Source organism: Amblyomma mixtum, chromosome 9, assembly GCF_055824585.1.
Source record: "Amblyomma mixtum isolate Tamu chromosome 9, ASM5582458v1, whole genome shotgun sequence".
NCBI lineage: Eukaryota > Metazoa > Arthropoda > Arachnida > Ixodida > Ixodidae > Amblyomma > Amblyomma mixtum.
Genome location: NC_143020.1, coordinates 33850297 through 33870878, shown reverse-complemented (window position 1 = coordinate 33870878; position 20582 = coordinate 33850297). Strand labels below are relative to the sequence as shown.

Sequence of the window (20582 nt, the reverse complement as noted above, 5' to 3'; positions counted from 1 at the left end):
CTGCTGGCTAGCTTCTTTCTAGGCGCAAATCAGGACAAAAAGTATTCGGTTCTGTGCCCCGTCTGTCTACTCGTCTGTTGCCAACAGCGTAGTCACCATGACGTGGTAACAAAACTCAGAGGACACTTAAAATTGCTTACGCGCTGTGAAGGCGTAAGCATTAGTGTTTCATTGTGAGCGTTCCACCTTGATGCAGGTTCCACACTGATAAATGAAACGAAGGCGTGCCTCCGAACGGTTATTCCACAAACGCTGAATCCACAGAGGCCCGAGTGAAACACTCGGACACTCGGTTCGAATACCTGTCGAGGGCTATCCTCAAACCTAAGAGACGTATGCTATATGCAACGAGAAATCGTATGACACCACCCGAAACGGTGAACGGCAAACGGTTGCGTCACAATTTTAAGACGAAAATTGGTCTTTGAGTAAAGGAAAGAGCACAATAACTGTCCCAGATCTCTACATATCGGTGGACTCCCCTACCGCGCCTTAAGGAAATTGGATTGGAAAACGTTTATTATGCGAAGCATACTACTTTAGCTACCACTTCAGCCCTTCACCGTGGTTATGCGCCTCCAAATCACGTGATACATGACGTCACACCACGTGACACGATGACGTCACGACAGTGGAGAAACGGGGGCCCACCTCGCGCCGTCGCTGTGGTTGTGCGCCTCCAAATTACGCGACACGATGATGCTTCGCATTCTCCAGGCTTAACCAAGTTAAGCTTCAGCCATTTTTTTCTTCACTTTTAAGTTTTAGGGTGGTTTGACATCCCAAAGAGAACCTCAAGACCTGGGAGGACTGGGAGTCCATGCTGCCATCGGAGGACCCGGCCGTGCAGACCATCGCCACCGGCCGGGCTGCCAGTGTTATGGACCTTAGGAACATAAACACTTGAGTGCAGTGGGGTCGTGCGCTGACCCAGGGGCGTGTCCCGAATTACTCTTATAATAAAGTTTTTCGCTCTCTCTCTCGTTCCAAGGCGACTCGGACTACGATGGACGCCGTAGTGAAGGGAAAATGAAAATTGGTTTCGAGCAAAAGAAATGATGCAGTAACTACCTTACATAACGGTGGACACCCGAACCGCACCGTAAGGAAGGGGACGGAGGGAATAAAATAAAACAGAAAGGAAGAGGTGCCGTAGTGGAGGCCTTCTGAGTAATTTCGACCACGAGGAGATCTTTAACGTCCACTGATGTCGCACAGCACTCGGGCGCCTTTTGCGCTTCACCTGTATCGAAACGCTGCCGCCTCCGTCGGCTTCAAACCCGGGTACTCCGGTTCAGTAGCCGAGCGCCATAACTACTGAGCCACCGCGGCGGGTGGCCTATAGCTTCAGAGCCGCATTTCTGCCAGAACGTTGCAAATGCGAACGCATGCATCGCACGTCTGTCACTAGCGCCACGTAGCTGAGGCGTCCAAAGCGCGACTGAGGTGTCCAGTGTGTCAGGGAGCCAGTTATCGTGGCGGCCGCGTTTCGATAGAGGCGGAACGCAAAAGGCACCTGTGTGCTGTGCGATGTAAGTGGTGGTGGTGAAAACATTTATTCAGAACAGGAGGTGTTTGGATCGGCCCGTAAGGGACCGATCCTTACAAACACCAGGTGGAGGTCTCTAGTTTGGGACCCCAGTAGCGGTAGCCGCCGCCCGGGCGCGCCCGACTAAGGCTTGTTGGGCCTGTAAGTCGTGGCAGCCGAGCAGGGTCGCCTCCAAGTCCTCCCGGGTTGGGTTGGGGATAGGGGGAATGGCCGGGTTGGAGGGGCAGGCCCACACCATGTGATAGGTGTCCGAAGACACCGCACCACAGTGCGGGCAGTTGCCGCTAAAGGAGGGGTCAAAATGTTTTAGTGCTGCCGGGCACAGCAATGTATTGGTGAAGAGGCGGAGAAGAAGCCGCTCATCCGCCTTCTTGAGGCCTTTACATGGGCTAGGGTAAAGGCGATGGCTGTCTTGAAAGTAGGTTGCGATATTTTTGAACGTATAAACCGGATTAAAATCGGGTTCCTGATCAGGTGGGGAGGAGAAAACAGCCCGGTGAGAGAGCGCGCGGGTGGCTGCGTCTGCTGCCTCGTTTCCTGCCAACCCCTGATGAGCAGGGGCCCATATGAGGTGACGGTGTGCGGGGTCCGTATCCCGTATGCAATTTTGGTATATTCGATAGGCTAGGAAGGGAGTGCTGCCTTGTTCGACGTTCCGTCAGGCCCCTCGCGAGTCGGTAATTATGTATTTTGAATTGGAATGTGAGGCCGCGAGAGCAATCGCGACCTCTTCTGCTTGTGTTGCACTGTGGGCTCTGAAAGTGAGGCCGTTAACTGTGTTGCTGTTAGTGCAGTACATTAAAGGTCCCCAGGTGGTAGGAATTATTCCAGAACCCTCCACTACAGCACCTCTTTCTTGTTTCACTCCCACCTTCCTCCCTTCCCTTACGGCGCGGGTCAGGTGTCCACCGAGATATATGAGACAGCACGAACTGCTGCGGGGGAGGAGTATCTGTTCTCGCTTCGGCGAGCGCGGCTTCGGCCGCTTCTTTTTGAGCAGTGTCCGCTCCGGCGGACGCAGTTGTTGCTGCGACGCGCGTCTTTTCTATCCTTTTTCTCTTTCCTCTGATCTTTTAACTCTCCTCTATCTGCACGTGGCAGCGGTGGTGGCTTGGCTCGAGCCAGTAGCAGGCCCGTGCAATTTCCTCTTCATACTTCTCTCAGTCACAACAACAACAACAACAACATCGCTTCGGCGAGCGGGGCTTCGGCCGCTTATCTGTTTTTTGAGCAGCGTCCGCTCCGGTGGACGCAGTTGTTGCTGCGACGCGCGTTTTCTTTCCTTTACTTCTTTTCTCTGACATCTTAATTCTCCTTTATCTGCACGTGGCAGCGGTGGTGGCTTGGCTACGAGCCAGTAGGCAGGCGCGTGCAATTTCCTTTTCATGCTTCTCTCAGTCACAAAACAACATAACACAGATACTCCGCCATTTTTTTACCGAATCACCAATTTTTAACTTTCGTTTCCTTTCGAAGCTACCGCTTTTCATCGGTTTAGGTTGGTTGGTTTATGGGGTTTAACGTCCAAAAGCGAGTCAGGCTATGAGAGACGCCTTAGTGAAGGTCTCCAGAAATTTCGACCACCCGGAGTTCTTTCACGTGCACTGACGTCGCACAGTACACGGGCCTCTAGTATTTCGCCTCCACCGAAATTCAACCGCCGCGGCCGGAATCGAACCCGCGTCTTTCGGGTCAGCAGCCGAGCACCTTAACAACTGGGGGTGGTGGTGGTGAAAACATTTATTCAGAACGGACAGGAGGTGTTTGGATCAGCCCGTAAGGGACCGATCCTTACAAACACTAGGTGGAGATCCCTAGTTTGGGACCCCAGTGGCGATTGCCGCCGCCCGGGCGCGCCCGACTAAGGCTTGTTGGGCCTGTAAGTCGTGGCAGCCGAGCAGGGTCCCCTCCCAGTCCTCCGGGGTTGGGTTGGGGATAGGGGGAATAGCGGGGTTGGAGGGGCAGGCCCACACCATGTGATAGGTGTCCGAAGAAACCGCACTACAGTGCGGGCAGTTGCCGCTAAAGGAGGTGAGCCACCGCGGAGGCCCTTCATCGGTTTCGGCTGGCCGTTTAGAGCATTTACGCACCCTATCGATTGCTGAATTCCTTGCACGGTTTCCAGTGTCGACCGGATGGTCAGACTCGGCCCGACGTCTACGAGTGGCCACTCTCGAGTACGTCTGCTCCCTCTGACTTGCTTCATCCATTACGAGACACTCGACAGGCAGCGCGCAGCTACCGTGACCTAGAATATTCTAGTTCCCTGTAGCGCAGCGGTCCGCAGCTGCTGCGAGTCACGTGGTACGTCACGTGGTTATTTACGAAGCTGCGCTCCTCCTGTTCATGGTCATTCTTGCAGACACAGTGAAATCGATGCCATTGGGCTAGTAAAGCCTTCGCTTTAATAATTGGCTGCAAAATGGGCTTGTGCGCAGTTTGAGATTTAAAAATATAGAAGCAGCAATTTCTTGCCAGAGCTATCACTTAAGAGAGGTTCCAGGACTCCGCGAAGTAGTAAACGCGACCAATACCACGGGTGGGTGCCGAGTGTGATCATATATGGTCCGTTGCACGAAATTAGACGTCACCAAGTCGGGAGCAGGGTTTTCTATGCGATGACTTTTCTGCGACGTCTCGATTCCAAATTATTACAAACACAAACAGACCAGCCGTCAACTTTCGGTAGTCACCACATGGTGTGGGCATATACTCAAAACCCCCACCACCCCCCTTCCGCTACCCCTTCCAGAGAGGCATGGGAGACTGCCCTCCTCAACTGCTCCTCGCTTGAGTCCCAAAGGGCCCCTCTGGTGAAACGGGCGAGAGACGGGGCCTCGTCATGCGGTGTCCCGGACTAGGGACGCCGACCATGTAGCGGGGCCACTCTGTGGCTCCCAAGCAGTTAAAAGTTTTCACCACCACCACCACAAGGCTACTGCAAGCTGTTGTTGTTGTTGTGACTGAGAGAAGGATGAAAAGGAAATTGCACGGGCCTGCTACTGGCTCGAGCCAAGCCACCACGGCTGCCACGTGCAGATAGAGGAGAGTTAAAAGATCAGAGGAAGGAGAGAGAGGAAAGAAAAGACGCGCGTCGCAGCAACAACTGCGTCCGCCGGAGCGGACGCTGATCAAAAAACAGATAAGCGGTCGAAGCCGCGCTCGCCGAAGCGAGAACCACAACTGCAAGCAGAGGTATTCTCGCAGGGAGCTGAATCATATGTATACTTGATTAGGCGAGGCATCAAGTTCACATTTCCAGCCAGTGCAGATTAAACGATGTTTCGACGTTGGCGAGCACACAATGGTAACAGGGAATTCTACTGATCGCAAAAAGCTTTTATCCTGTGCAAAAGGAATGATGCAGGAATATAAGGAAGTCTAAGGGCAGCCAGCCTATTAATCTCAACAACAGGAATCACTTCGTAAATACGTTCGGGGATAAGGCTGAGATGGAAAGGAAAGATAGCCGTCCATTCCGGGTGACAGATGAACGGTTAGAAAATTTAAATTCATTTTTGAGCAAATGACTCGGTATCTCTAGCTGGACGCTACACTGGGCGAGCTCGTGCTCTATGACAAGAAATATTAAGGCGAAAGCCTTTAATACCTCATCGTTGTCGACAGAAGTCTATCAACAGGGGTGTCACATGTTTAACGGGTGTCCACCGAGATATCTGAAACAGTTACAATTTCCTTTCCTCAAATACAATTTTCATTTTCTTCATTACGGCCCCTCTTTTTTTCTTTCACTCCCACTTCCTCCCTTCCTGTACGGTGCGGTTCGGGTGTCCACCGAGATGACAGAGAATTTCTCAAAAAGCGTTGTGTTCAAAGGGCAAGGCATCGCGCCGAACGGGTGGTGGCGTTCCTCCCTTCCTGCACGGTGCGGTTCGGGTGTCCACCGAGATGACAGTGAATTACTGCGCCATTTCCTTCCCTCAAAAAGAGTTGCGTTCAAAGTGCAAGGTATCGCGCCGAACGGGTGGTGGCGTTCCTCCCTTCCTGCAGGGTTCGGTTCGGGTGTCCACCGAGACGACTGTGAATTACTGCGCCATTTCCTTTGCTCAAAAAAATTACCGACGATTACGTTACTTCCTAATGCGAAATTTGAGCGCAGCAAATAAGCTGTTTCACCTTTTCGATAGTGAGTCAACCCCAGCTGCGGAGTTGGTTTCAGGGACAACGCCGCCGATGCCGACACAAACAATATGATACCCTCGCTTCCGCAGCGCTAAGAACCAGGTCTAGCCGTGGGAAGGTGGTCACGTATTCGTCGACGTGCCGGGGCCTACGTGAAATAACCGGCGCGTCGGCAACTGAAGAGCACCCTATCCGCCACACAAGAACAGGGGGGGGGGACCCTTTCCTCCTCTTTCTGCATGGCGGCGACGGTCTTCTATGCAGTCACGTTATCTTGACTCTCTAGCGGCGTCAGCGGCATCCAGCGGTATCAGTCGGTCGTTATCAGTCGGTCGCTGCTAGCGCTGGGGGGATGAAAGGGGGGCGGAGCTGGTTACGAGGCCGACGCCGACGACGACGCGAAACCCAGGAACGGACGCCAAAGAGCTGCGCTCTAAAATTAGGAGTCACTTTGGCGACTAAAGTGGTGCAAGGCGAAAGCCTTAGTACAGCATTCTGTCACGAATGTGGTTGTGAATGATGAATCAAGTGCTGCCAGCGAATGACGCGTCCATTGGCTGTCTGCGTGTGTTACTGATGTGTGGTTAACATGTTAAGCTTCGCCTGTAAGAGTGGAACGCGACAGCGTCTTGCAACGCTGCCAGGGAGTCCAAAGAACGCCATCGCCAATTCGGCTGTACGCCTTGCTGGACGGTAAAATTATTTTTTGAGGAAAGGAAATGTATCTCTCTCGCATATCTGGGTGGACACATGCACCTCGCCGTAAGGGAAAGGGGGAAGATGGGAGTGAACGAAGACGCCGTATTAGCTAGACGCGCCTTTGTTCATTCCAAACCATTCAGCTGGCATTACGGAGTGGCTAGCGTGCTCGTATCGCACTCTGGAGACCCTGGTTCGATTCCCCAACTCGACCAATTTCGTTCTCGGTTTTATTGATTTATGCGGTCTAACTAGAAAGGTTAATTAGGCTATTTCATATTTATATTATTGTATTTCTATCCATCGTGTTCTGTCATTAACCTGTCAATTGTTGGAACTGTCTAGGATGTTCGACACAACGTATATGAAACGAGCAACGTCTTACTGAGTGGGGAAGTGCGTGGTGGTGGAGGGAACGCGGCTTCGTACTTATCTGTTTTTTTCAGCAGCGTCTCCTTCCGCGGACGCTGTTGTCGCTGCGGCGCGCGTCTTTCTTTTCTTTTCTTCTGACCTCTTCATTCTCCTCTATATTAATTAGGCTAATTGATTAATTAAGCAATTAACTAAACTCAGTCCAACTTAGTTGCAGCATCACTATACGATCCCTTTGATTGGTTGCATGGTTACTAGCCAAAGTACAATTGGCCCCATTTGAAATTCGCGCACTGTGACGTCACGAGCATTTCGACCAATTGAAAAGCGTGACATTGGGGGCGGAGCTGGTTACGAGGCCGACGCCGACGCCGACGACGACGCGAAACCCAGGAACGGACGCCAAAGAGCTGCGCTCTAAAAATTTTGCGTCCAAAGGGCAAGGCATCGCGCCGAACGGGTGGTGGCGTTCCTCCCTTCCTGTACGGTGCGGTTTGGGTGCCGGAGATTAACGTTCCTGACTCAAGCTATGAGGAATATGGCGCTGCATGTTATGCGCAGGCTTAATTTACAAGAGAAATATTATTTCAAGCATCATAATGGGCTGGATTCTAAGAGAAAGCAAGCGTAGCCTGGCGGCACAAATTTAGGTTTGGTTATTGGGGTTTAACGTCTCAAAGCGACTCAGGCTATGAGGGACTCGGTAGTGAACGGCTTCGGAAAATTTCCGATGCCCTTCACTACGGGGTCCATGAAGGAAGGTATATGAACATGAAGGAAGGTATAAGAACGGGACTGCATAGTGAACGGGTCCTTAAAAAAAAAATGGCGGGAGCTTAGCTTTGGTTAAGCCTGGTAAGTTGCGAAAGCAGGTGTTTTAAAAAATACTGCAAGCGGGGCCGGGCGGCAGAAATTTAGCTGGGTGGCTGAGATTAAAAAGTTCGCTGGTATAGGCAGGCCGCAGCTGGTATAGGACCGGATTACTTGTAGAGATATGGGAGGAGAACGTCCTACACCGAGCGGTCAGACTGATGATGATGATTATCGTCCAATTTCTTTCTGAACCTTCGTTCCTTTGTTGCCTAAGCAATACTGTGCCAGGTTTCGAGCCATCGCGTAGGTCCGTCGCGTACGTCGCCAAGGCCAGATGGAGCGCCGTTGCCATAGCAACTGTTTCAGCCGCGCTCCACCAGGCGGAAGGACCGCCGGCGGTGCGCCCTAGTCACGCGCTCTCGACGCATGTGTCGGACTGTGGAGAGAGGAAGCGGACGGGAAACGGGGAATAAATACTCACGTTCGCCTCGGGCAGAACAGTATCAGTCCCCGCTTCGGCGAGCGCGGCTTCGGCTGCTTATCTGTTCCTTCAGCAGCGTCCGCTCCGGCGGACGCAGTTGTTGCTGCGACGCGCGTCTTTTCTTTCCTTTTTCTCTTTCCTCTCATCTTTTAACTCTCCTCTATCAGCACGTGGCAGTGGTGGTGGCTTGGCTCGAGCCAGTAGGCTGGCCCGTGCAATTTCCTTTTCATCCTTCTCTCAGTCACAACAACAACAACAGAACAGTTGCTGCTTGCTTACGGGACTTGCCCGGTTTAAAAGGACAGTGAGGATAGGATAGGAAAACTTTTAATGTCCGACAGAGGGTAGCCAGAGGTGGTAATGGTGGTGGTGAAAAATTTTAATCAAAGAGAGCTTGAGGGTAAAAAAAAACAAAAAAAACCCTGCTGCATGGTCGGTATCCTTAGTCCGGGACCCCGCAAGACGAGGCCTCGTCTCGAGCCTGCTTGACCAGAGCCCTTTGGGACTCCAGTGTGGAGCAGTTGAGGAGGGCAGTCTGCCATGCCTCTCGGGTGGGGGTGGGGGAGGGGGGAAGGTGAGGATTCTGAGTACATGCCCACACCATGTGAAAGATATCGCAGATCTCTCCACAGTGTGGGCAGCGCCCATCTGTGTTCGAATCGAAGTGTTTCGACAACGTGAGCCACGCCGCCATCATGGAAGGCATCAACAACACCAACTGCGGGGGAAGAACCCACGACTACATCAGGGCCTTCCTGAGCGACAGAACAGCGACCGTGGGACTAGGCGAGCTGAGAAGCGACGTCTTCACCACGCCTTGCAAAGGAACACCCCAAGGCTCCGTGATATCGCCCGTCCTGTTCAATATGGCGATGATCGGGCTAGCAAGACGACTCAAGGAAATCCCGGGCATCCAACACGCGATATATGCCGACGACATCACGGTGTGGGTCACCCAAGGATCGTTAGGGGAGAAGCAAGACAGACTACAAGAAGCTGCGACCTGCGTAGAGACCTACGTCTGGGAGAGAGGCCTCAGATGTTCGACGGAGAAGTCGGAAATCATCAGAATCGGAAGATATCCTACCAAAGCCTCGCTGGAAGTAGTTCTAGAGGGGCAACTGATCCAAGAACAGAACATGGTGCGAATCCTAGGCATGTGGCTGCAGAGCAGCCGAAAATGCAGCCATACCATCAGCCTGTTGAGAAGAGCCGCGGAGCAGGTTGGCAGAATGATCAGTAGAGTCTCTCAGAGAAGGTACGGGATGAAAGAAGAAGATACCCTCAAACTCGTCAACAGCCTAATCGTTAGCAGAGTTATGTACTCCTTGCCCTACCACGCAACAACAAAGGCGGAGCGAGAGCAAGCCGACTGTATTCTCAGGAAGGCATACAAGATTGCTCTACACCTGCCCAGAAACGCATCAAACGAGAAGCTACTCCAACTCGGAATCAGCAATACCTTCGATGAGCTTGCCGAGGCTCAATTGGGGGCACAACTCATCAGACTCAGAGGCTCCTCTACGGGAAGGGTGCTCCTTAGAAGGTTGGGTCGGAACACGTGCGGACTCATAGACAGATACGCGGACGTACCGGTCGACCTTAGAAAGACCTTTAATGTAGGACCCCTGCCTAAAAACATGGATCCTAACCTACACGAGGACAGACGAAAAGCAAGGGCCGAGCAGATAGAAAGGAGGCTAGGCCGATCAGAGAACACAGTCTATACGGACGCCTCCATGTACGTACATGCAGGGAAGCGCTTAGCCGCTACGGTGGTAATTAATAGCACAGGAGACATGGCCACATGCGCCTCAGTGGAGGTCGTGGGCATAACGGAGGCCGAGGAAATTGCCGTCGCGCTGGCGGTAGCAGAAGGCTATAGGAAAGGCCGATCCCTAAACATCTTAACAGACTCGAAAGACACGTGTAAAAACTATACGAAGGGCAGAATTAGCGGCATGGCCCTCAGGATAATCAGTGGGGCAGCAGCCTCTGCTGAGAAGACACCCATACAACACATAATCTGGGTCCCAGGCCACGCAGGCGTAGCGGGGAACGAAACAGCAGACAGCCTAGCTCGAGGGCTTACATACCGAGCAGGCATGTCAGATGTTCTGGAGCTTCAGCTACTAGCATGCGAGGGGGGATACACAGAGACATTACAACTATACAGAGGGACTAGATTCAAGTACCCACCACCACACAAAGCCCTCACGAGGGAGTAAGCAGTCGGCTGGCGTAGGCTACAAACAAACTCCTTCCCCAACTTGTACATCTATAATAAGATGTCACCAACACAATACAGAGCAAACTGCCCCTGGTGCGGCGACACACCCACACTATACCACATCACATGGGAGTGCGAACGAAATAAAGCATTCCACTAACACGAATTCCCGAGTGCGGAGCAATGGGAGAGCCGGCTCACCAGCAGCGAGCTCGCGGCCCAAAGGGCCTTAGTGCGGCACGCTACTGATGCAGCGCGACTCAGTGGAGCCCTGGACTAGGGGCCCAACCTTGCTGAAGAGAAGCCTCAAGTCGCCGGCGCCACGAAAGACGACGGAGGCTTCAAATCCGCGAATCTCTTAAAAGATCTAAATAAAAGTTTTCTACTACTACTACTTGCTATTGAAGGACAGAGAAGGGTTCCTGTCTGCTGGCGCCGCAGAGTTCGCTCCTCCGCCTTACTCAGCCCCTTGGCAGGTGCCGGGTAGAGACGATGGCTGTCGCAATAATAAATTAGGATTTCGCGGAACCGCAGAAGCGGTTTATGAGCTTCTGAGCCATGAGAGCTAGGATGAGGAGCCCGGTGTGTGAGCGCTCGGGCGGCCGCATCAGCGGCCTCATTGCCTCGTAGACCCTGGTGGCCAGGAGCCCAGATCACTTTTGTGCGAGTTGGATCGGCGGGAGCGCGTCTTAGAATTTGGGAGGCAAGAGGGGATATTTCGCCTGCAAGATAATGTTCACAGGCCCGGCAAGCCAGAGGGCTACCCGACTATACGACGGCCGAAAGGTCTTGACTCTCGGCGGCGGCTTCGGCCAGTCGGACGAGTTGTAACTGAGTCGCCGAGTCGGAGCTCAGTAGTAAGGTCTCCCATTGATCTTTTCTGTTTATACTTCTTCCCTCCCGGGGAGCATGAGGACATTCCCATAATATGTGGTCCAAGGTGGCCCTAAGTTCGCAGTTTGCGCATTTGTCTGAAAATTGCCCTGGGTACATCAGACTCCAAAGGGCCGGGTTAGGAAAGGCGTAAGTTTGTAACCGGCGCCAGTTGATGGCTTGGTATCTGGTCAAGGATCTATCCGCTGGAGGAAGTCTAGCTCGTTGCAAACGATAGTGCTGTGTAATTTCTCTGTAGGTCACCATGCGATCCCTGTCTGTAAAGACCACCTCACTCGGGTCCACCCGGAAGGAAAAGCCTCGGGCGAACTCGTGGGCTGTCTAATTACCAGGCAGGGATGCATGTGCTGGTGTCCAGACTAGTGTAATTTTCCTGTCTATTACATGACGGCTTAGAATTGTATTCGCTAGAGGGGAGACCCGGCCCCTGCTGAAATTTAGAATGGCAACTTTGGAGTCACTGATGATGTACCTCGCTTTTGTGCCTACACAAACCAGTGCTATGGCAGCTTCTTCTCCAGTCTCTGGTTTACCCGAGAGTATGGGGGCACTTATTTTTAGGAGTTGTTTATTATTGACGACCGCGACGGTCATCGTGTTCTTACCATACTCAGCGGCACGTCCTCGTCTTTGTAGGAGCGGAAGCGTTTCTCTAGCGCCTCTGCCCGCTTGGCCCGGCGCACTGAGTGATGAATGGGATGCATATTTCTGGGTAATGGGGGTACAACTATATTGTCCCGAATTTCTCCGAGCATGTCAACTTTGGCGGTTGTTCTGTTATCTCGGCTCAGATTGAGTTTTTCTAGAATGGCCCTGCCGGTTGTGGTCCCGGCTAAGCGTTCGATTTGGGACGTTCTCACTGCTTCCGTAATTTCTTCCAGGGTATTATGCATGCCTAGCTCTAGGAGGCGGTGAGTGGATGTACGGATGGGCAATCCTAGAGCTTGTTTCGTGCACCGCCTGATAATTCCATTTATCTTTTCCTTTTCTGAAACTTTAAGATCAAGGAAGGGGGCAGCATACGAGATACGGCTAACTACGAACGCCTGTACCAGCCGTAGGAGATTCTGCTCTTTCATGCCGTGTCTCCTGTTGGCAATCCGCTGTATGAGTCGCATCGTTTCTTGCGCGCAGTTTTCCATCTTAGTTATTGCATCACCGTTATACCCGTTGCTTTGTATAATCATTCCTAAAATTCAGATTTTTTCAACATGAGGAATATCCGCCCCTTGAGTTTGTAATTTGATGTTAGGGATGGTTCTAGTTTGTCTTTGATGCAAAGGTCGATACAAAAGAAGTTCGGACTTCTGCGGCGAGCATTGCAAGCCCCTACGGCTGACAGTTTTCTACCTCATTTATGGCCTTCTGTAGCGTACTTTCGATGTGCGCGTCGTGTCCACGGGTCATCCACATGGTGATGTCGTCCGCATACATGCATAAATTCAAGCCATCTATCCCTTCCAGCCTCTTCGGGAGCCGTATCATGGCCACGTTGAAGAGAAGAGGGCAAAGTACCGAACCCTGGGGGGTGCCTATGCTGCCCACTTGTATGTCTTGAGACTGACTTTCACCAAAGTGGATGCGCGCTATCCTGCCCGAAAGGAAATTGGCAATGTAGTTGTATGTTCGCTCCCCGACGACAGTGAGGAGAGCTCTATTCATATATTTTTTAAAGCAAAATCCGATAGTTCGGCATTTCATGGCTTTGTTGCCACTTGGCCGGCAGCGAAAGATGCATTTATTTCTAAGAAATTTGGATTCGAAGTTAAAAACCTTTTAAGGCGGAAGCCTTTAATGTCTCATCGTTGTAAGCAGCAGTTGTCGACAGAAAATGTCACGCTTTTCAATTGGTGGAAACGGTCGTGACGTCACAGTGCGCGAATTTCAAACGGGGCCAATTGTACTTTGCCTAGTAACCATGCAACCAATTGAAGGGCAGTGGGACTGAGCTTAGTTAATTGCTTAATTACCCAATTAGCCTAATTAGCTGTACTAGTCAGGCCATATAAATAAATAAAACCGATTAAGAAATTGGTCGAGCTCAGGAATCGAACCCCGTTCTTCGGCGTGAGAGACGAGCATGCTATCCACTCGGCCATGCCAGCTCGATGGTTCGGAATGAACAAAGGCGCGTCTAGTGAATACGGTGCCTTCACTCACTCTCATCCTCCTCCATTCTCTTCCCACGAGGTTTAGGTGTCCACCGACAAATGAGACACAGATACATTTCCTTTCTCAAAAACCAATTTACTGACGAGCGAGGACCGAATGGGCGATGGCGTTCTATGGACTCCTTGGCAGCGTTGCAAGACGCTGTCGCGTTCCACTCTTAGGGGTATCAGTGACCACACTTTAGGTCAAAAAAGTGCCCCCCTGAATTTTGTGAGACAGTTACTGCGTAATTTCCTTTCCTCAAATACAATTTTCATTTTCTTCATTACGGCTCCTCTTTATCGATCTTCTTTCACTCCCACTTCCTCCCTTCTTCTACGGTGCGGTTCAGGTGTCCACCGAGATGACAGAGAATTACTGCGCCATTTCCTTTCCTCAAAAAGCGTTGCGTTCAAAGCTCGCGCTGAACGGGTGGTGTTCCATGGACTCCCTGGCAGCGCTACAATGCGCTGTCGCGTTCCACTCCTAAAGGCGAAGCTTAAGCGTAATTAATTTAGCAGTTAATTAGTCTTCAGGCATTAATCAGTAATTAGTCATTAATTAGTGATTTGTCATCACTTAGTAATTAGTACTCAATTATATGTGACGCCACCGGTGCCACAGAAACAGCGAAGGTGGTGCGGAAAACGCTTCCGCCTCTACCCACTTTAGACAGTCAAAGTGCCCCCTGAATTTTTTCCTGCCGCTTTGATTCAAACTTGGGATTCTCTTATGACGACGCAGGACTAGGTGACGTGAAACATGACGTGCACATGACGTAACGCAGACTCCATGATTTCTGGCGGCCAGCAGTGCGGCCTAGCAGCAGCCAAAAAGAAAGCTACCGCCAGCCGCACGTTGAAGGCATCTCCCAGCTATTGCGGCCGTCGCTACCGTCGCTTCGTTTACATTTGCACAGGCGTTTTGCCAGCGTTACGATAGATCCCGTTCTCGAAGTCGTCAACGAAATTCTCACAAATAGACACCTTTATCATACCGTGTGCCTTGTTACCGTGAGCGGAATACCGGGAGCCCGCCTACCGCCGGTGAGCAGGCGCTGATTGGTCCCGATGCTGCAGGCGCGGGCGTAGCTGCCGGGTATATGGCGCCATTTTGCGACGTCAGGGAGATTTGCGCATGCATTGGCTGCGTGTTTCGTGGCTCTCGTGTCGTAGTGTTGCTAGAACCAATTAATGGTTCTAGCAACAATGTTTTGTCCTATGACGTCATCACGCTTGTACTTCCGAGTTTGGCCTGTGGCGGCGATACCTGTATTTTGGTTCTTGCTCTTTTCTACGTTACAATAGCTTTGTTGTCAGTATGAGTGACGTTTTTGTAATCAGGAGCGGATATTCTGTCTATACAAGCGAACTTCAGTTTCTCCTCAGTGTCCCTTTAACCAGAGCTAAACCTGAGGTAATTTTTTTCTTCTTTCACTACCGCATTTTTCCCTCCTTTCTAGGCTCGGTTGAGGTTTCCACTGAGAAGGGGGACAGTTACTGGACGATTTCTGCTCTCGAAAATTACTAGATCTAACATTCTCACGCAATTTGCTCTCTTTGTTGAGAACTACTCAGTTCCCGACAAATTTCTTTAAAGTCTAAGGAGAACCACAGCAACGCCCGAAGTAGACGCACACCTCCTCAGACTATGGGAAGCGAGACGCAGTCTCAACAAAAAATGGCGGAAGCAAAAACACAATAGGAAATTAAAACTAAGGATAGCAGAATTTACGGCAAAGGCGGAAGAATACTCGATACAACTTGCGAGACAAAATTGGAAACAACTCAGCGACTCGCTTAGGTGAACTCTAGGCACGGCCAGAACCTGGAATCTCTTAAGAGCACTAACTGATCCGACCAAAATAAAATCAGAAAACAATAAAGCCATCCACAGGTTCATCCACTGCTTCAAGGGACCAGACATCGCCCTACTGACGGCACGAGAAAAATGTTTCGGCGATCGCAACCCCGCGCGATACCAAGGAACGTACCGAGGAGCCGAAAACGAGAAACTCGACCGCCCCATAAATGTGGAAGAGGTCTAAGCGGCCATAAGAAACACCACCAGAAACACGGCAGCCGGAGCGGACAGAATCGACAAAGCCCTAATCCGCAACCTGAGCGACGACCTCATACAAGAGCTCGTCAGCTTTCTTAACAAACATTGGGAGGCGGAGACGGTTCCCGAAGACTGGAAACACGCCGAAGTAATAATGATACCTAAACCTGGTAAAAAGCTACAAATTGAAAACCACAGGCCCATATCACTCACGTCGTGCATTGGCAAGTTCTACGAACGGGAGGTAACTTCAAGACTGCAAAATTACATGGAAGATAACGACTACGTACCACATACCATGTTCGGCTTCAGAGCGAAGCTCTCGACGCAGGACGTTCTCCTCCAAATACAACAAGATGTCCTGCGAACCGTACCTCGGACTGGAGAAAATGTCATAATGGCCCTGGAAATCAAGGGGGCATTCGATAACGTCAGCCACGAAGTGATCCTTACGGGCCTGGACAACCTGGATTGCGGACGCAGAATCCACGGCTTCGTCAAAGCCTTCCTGTCTGATAGAACTGCCACCATCGGCATAGGAGACCTTCGATCGGACAAAACTCGCACTCCAAACAAGGGAACACCCCAATGGTCAGTTATCTCAACCGTACTCTTCAATATAGCTAAGATAGGCCTAGCTCGAACACTAGAGAACATGCTGACGATATAACAGTCTGGACAAACACGGGCTGTCTCGGAGAGAATGAAGAAAGACTACAGCAAGCGGCCTCTTGTGTAGAGCAATACCTCGCAGAAAGAGGACTCGCATGCTCGACCTAGAAATCGCAACTGCTGAGAGTCTTGAGAGGCAAGCAAACCCGGACTGTCCCAACCAACGAGGACCTAAACCTCAACAACTACCTAGAAGGGACGCCCATGCCCGAAAAGACAACAGTAGGAATTTTGGGTATGTGGGTTCAATCCAACCAGCGCAGTACACACTTTTACCCTGCTCAAAGCAACAATGCTACAAGTTGTGGGAATCCTGGCTTTCCGCCGTCGCCTTTGCGCGGCTGTGCCGGCCGCCCGCGTTGTTTCTCCTCTTTCCCTTGCTCCCGCCTCAGGCGGTGGAGAGGCGGCTGGGTGACTAATCACTGTCATTTAGCCACAGCTCCGCCCCGGCTCCCCAAGGGCCTTTGCCATTGGCGCCTTTTGGCGGGAATCCGGGACCCGTTTTGGCGGCCGCGCATCCCGCGACCGTCCGAGCGGGGCCCAGAGAGAGATCCCTCCGAGACAGCGTAAGGTGCGTACGTTACTGTTTGTCCGTGCCGGCCTTTGCCGTTCGGACCAGTGCTTACTCGAGCTCGCCCGCACGTGTCCTCTGACCTGCAGCGGCTCGAGCCTGTCCAGCGGGGTCCAGCGACCTCTGACAGGCGTACCTTGCGTTGAATGCCCACTCTCTCTCGCAACCGGCCCAACGGTCGACACGAGAGAGAGATCACAGCACTGCCGCGGGGACATTCTCCTGCAGCGGCGTGCTAGCGGTGCGCATTACTCGAGTCGCTTCGTGCGCGCAGCGGAGCCTTGCTCCTCGCGCGCCCCCGGGACGGGGTGACTATTGAGTGTGTGTGTATCAGCTGGAGGACGATGTGAATAAACGTCTCCTTTGTGAACTTGGAGGCCTATTTCTTTGCGGCGAATCGCTCTCCTCCCAGTGGAGGCTGAGTGCACCGCATCGGTGTCCCAGTGTGTGTGTGGTGACGGCTGATCGGGGCCCTTGGCTCGCGCGAAGCTCGAACCCGCGGTGGGTGGTGGCCTGTGTCCACTTAGGAACCCACAACTGGCGTCCAACGTGATAAGTCATTGGCGCTTACGCCTTTGATGACACATTAGCCGAGCAGGTCGCCTTGCCGATCACGCTTGCGCACCATGTCTACCCCCAGCGGGGCACTCGGTAGCTACATGTCGGCTCCCTACGGAGTTGTAGCGTCGTTTGATCAGCTGGCTGCTGTTCCTTCGAATAGCCAGGCACCGTGGTTGGCCGCGGCCCCCGTTGGGGTTTACGGCGACACAACCCAAAATGTCGACCACGCGGCTCCCATTGGAACTGTATCGGAAGCACCCTGCGGTGCATCCGCTGGTCACATGCCTCAGCTGTGCACGCTTTCCGCCCAGTGCGAAAGCAGTTCGTGTCACGCTGCCGCAACCGGCAGTTTCGAACAGCAGCAGCCGTGCCCCGCGAGCAGTCAATTCTGCTCTGGGAATGGCGAGGCGCTGGCCCGGTTCCTGCTTATCCTGAAACCCCTTCCTAAGAATGTCCACCCTGAATACCATCAATCCCGCCGAGTCGCGCGAGCCAAAGCTCTCCATAAAGAATATGGCACTTTAGAGGATGTGCGCTGGGTGGACGCCGCGTGTGGTACAAACCGTTCAGTAGCTGTGGCTTATCATCCAGCAGCCCCCCCATTTACTCATTTCATAGACCCACCTTGTACCCCGGAAGAAGCAGAGGAAGCAGCTATAGCAATAGCCATTGCCCAAACCAATGCGGCTTATATACTAAGCGATTCCAAAACAGCCATTCTTAACTTCGCCCGCGGACGCGTCCATCCCCCCGCGTGGCAGATATTGAGAATGTGCACCCTAAATCCCGATAGGCGTATTGAGCTCGTGTGGGTGCCGGCTCACTCTGGCAATCCCGGAAATGAGGCCGCCGATAACATAGCCCGAGGACTTATTTGCCGGGCAAATGGCGACCCCAGCCGGGATTTCTCGAGGGAGCGGGCACACACGTTCTCAGAACTAACTCAACAAGCACGCCTTGCCCGTCGACTCTATCCCCCTCCCCACACCCGCCTATCCCACTCCCAACAAATCCTCTGGAGGCGACTCCAGACCCGAACTCTTCCTACCCCTCAGCTTCTATCCCACTTCCGCCATGTTTCCCCAGAGTGCACTCTCTGCGGAGAACCGCACGCCACCCTGGACCACATCCTCTTCGGCTGCCCTGCCGATCCTCCCCCGCAGGGACAGCCCGCCATCGGTACATGGGAGGAATGGGAGGCCCTCCTTGCGTCGCAGGACCCGGACGCGCAACTTCGCTGTGTGAACCGGGGTGCCAGTGCCATGGCCCTACGTGGCCTGGACACATGCGCGTAATGTGAGGGCTGTGCGGTGGCCCTGAGACCTTGTACGGTCCAAACTCACTTGCTTAATAAAGTTTTCCATCCATCCATCCCTGCGGAAACCGCGCCGCTCATCGAACTAGGAGCCTTGCCTCCCTCGTTCGTGCAGCCCGCCCAAGCCTCCACTGAGGCCGGGGCGCAGGCGCTGCTAGCCAGTGCTGCCCAGATGATCCAGTCGCTGTCAGGGGCTGTTGGGACACTTTTGGCCACGCCGAAGTTGTCTCACCCCGCGGTCAAGTTGCCCATGCCAACATACCGCGGGTATGATGACCTACTCAGTGCCCGGGATTTCCTTGAGTCCCTCACCCATTATCAGAGAACTATGGGTCTCACTGAGCAGGTGGTGCTTGCACACATCATCCCCGCAGCGCTGACTGACACGGCAGCTCGGTGGCATCGGCTTTCCGGCCACCGGGCAGCGACTCTCGAGGAGTTCCGTGCAGCATTCCTGCGCGAATTCCTGCCCGCTGACTACGAGCGTAGGATGCGGCGAGAGCTGGAGCTCCGTACTCAGGCTCCGGATGAGTCGCTGCAAGAGTATGTTCGTGCGATGGAAGACCTTTTCTCAATCGCCGAGCCCAGAGCCTCGAACGAGGAGCGTGTCGAAAGGACGATCAGGCAGGCACATCCGACCTTTTCGGCTTACCTGCGCGGCGGCCGATTCCGAGATTTGGAGGAGCTGGCCGCCGAGGCAAAGCGCATTCAAGGCGACATTCTCGCCGCGCGCGCCTATCGTCCGCCACCGCCGGCAAGCGAGGCCCTTGAGCCACGCTGTGCATGGAGAGGGGCCTTGCCCTTACCCAACCGGCGACCACCCGCACAACCTGCCTTTGTAGCTGTTAGCGGGCAAAACGAGGCATGGGAGTTGAGCGACAGAGCTCTCGATCCCTACTCGTACGGGAGACGGGCAGCCTGCGCTGCACCGTTTTCTGAAGCGCGTGCTGAGGGGCGCCAAGCGCTCCAACGCACAGCGGAGGGGGAAACCCGACTCGGCCGACCCTTTGGTCGTGCAGCGGGCGGACTCAGGCAGGGAGAGGCGCCATTGTCCCGCGACCAAGCTCGCGGCGGTGTGCGTTGTTTCCGCTGCCAAGAGAGGGGCCACTTAGCAAGAGAATGCACCGTAGCCAGGCCTCCTGCGAGGCAGGGAAACGGCGGCGGGGGTCGGTCGTAAAGGGACCACCGGCCCAATCTCTGCTAATTCCCTCTGCGTACAGAGCAAGCTGCCTTGCTAATGCGCACGCGCCGTTTATTCCGGTCACCATTGCTGGCCGCGAATTTTCGGCGTTACTGGATACGGGAGCCAGCGCTTCCTTGTTCGGTGAAGAGGTGTTGTCCCACTTGCAAAAGCACTCTGTGCGCTTGCGGGACTGCCGTACGGCATTCAACCTTGCGAAAGGCGTAGCCCATTCGGCTGGCGCCGCGAGGCTGACTGTCAGGTGGGGAGAGCGGACGAGACGCACGCGTTTCATCCATCTCCCAGGGCTCAGTGTGCCCATGATTCTCGGACGGGACTTTCTCCTGAAAACCGGGATCGTGGTGGACATTGCGAATGGCGGCTATCGCGACGGACCATTTTCCCAGCTTAAGCCGTTCATTAGCCCACCGGCGTCAGTATCTCTGCCTGCGCAGTGAAGGCGTTCGGAGAGTGCCACGCTCAGCGGACAGGGCCACGCCCTTGTGTCGAGCGTTCCGTCGTTCAGCCTCCCCATTGGGACCGAGCGGCGCGGCACGACCAGGCACCACATCCGCTGGCCGCCAGTGCGGTAACATTGGATGACACACAGAAGGCTCGTTTGACAGCGCTATTGCGTCAGTACGATGAGCTCTTCACGGATCAACCTGGCTGTACCACTTTAGTGAGCCACAAGATCCACACTGGAGACGCGCTTCCTTTGAAGTGCAACCCTAGACCCGTCAGCCTTGCGAAAAGGCAGGTGATTGATGGGTTGCTGGATGAGATGCTGTCGGCGGACATTATCCGCCGCTCGTCCAGCGCCTGGGCGTCTCCGGTGGTGTTGGTGCCTAAGAAAGATGGCAGCCACCGTTTGTGAAGTCAGGGAGCTG

At 53.3% G+C, this 20582-nt stretch overlaps 1 pseudogene; it reads right to left on the bottom strand.

The window, feature by feature from the left end:
• Nucleotides 1–11055: 11055 nt before the first annotated feature.
• On the bottom strand, nt 11056–12279 carry LOC149328701 (uncharacterized; annotated as a pseudogene).
• Nucleotides 12280–20582: the final 8303 nt, after the last annotated feature.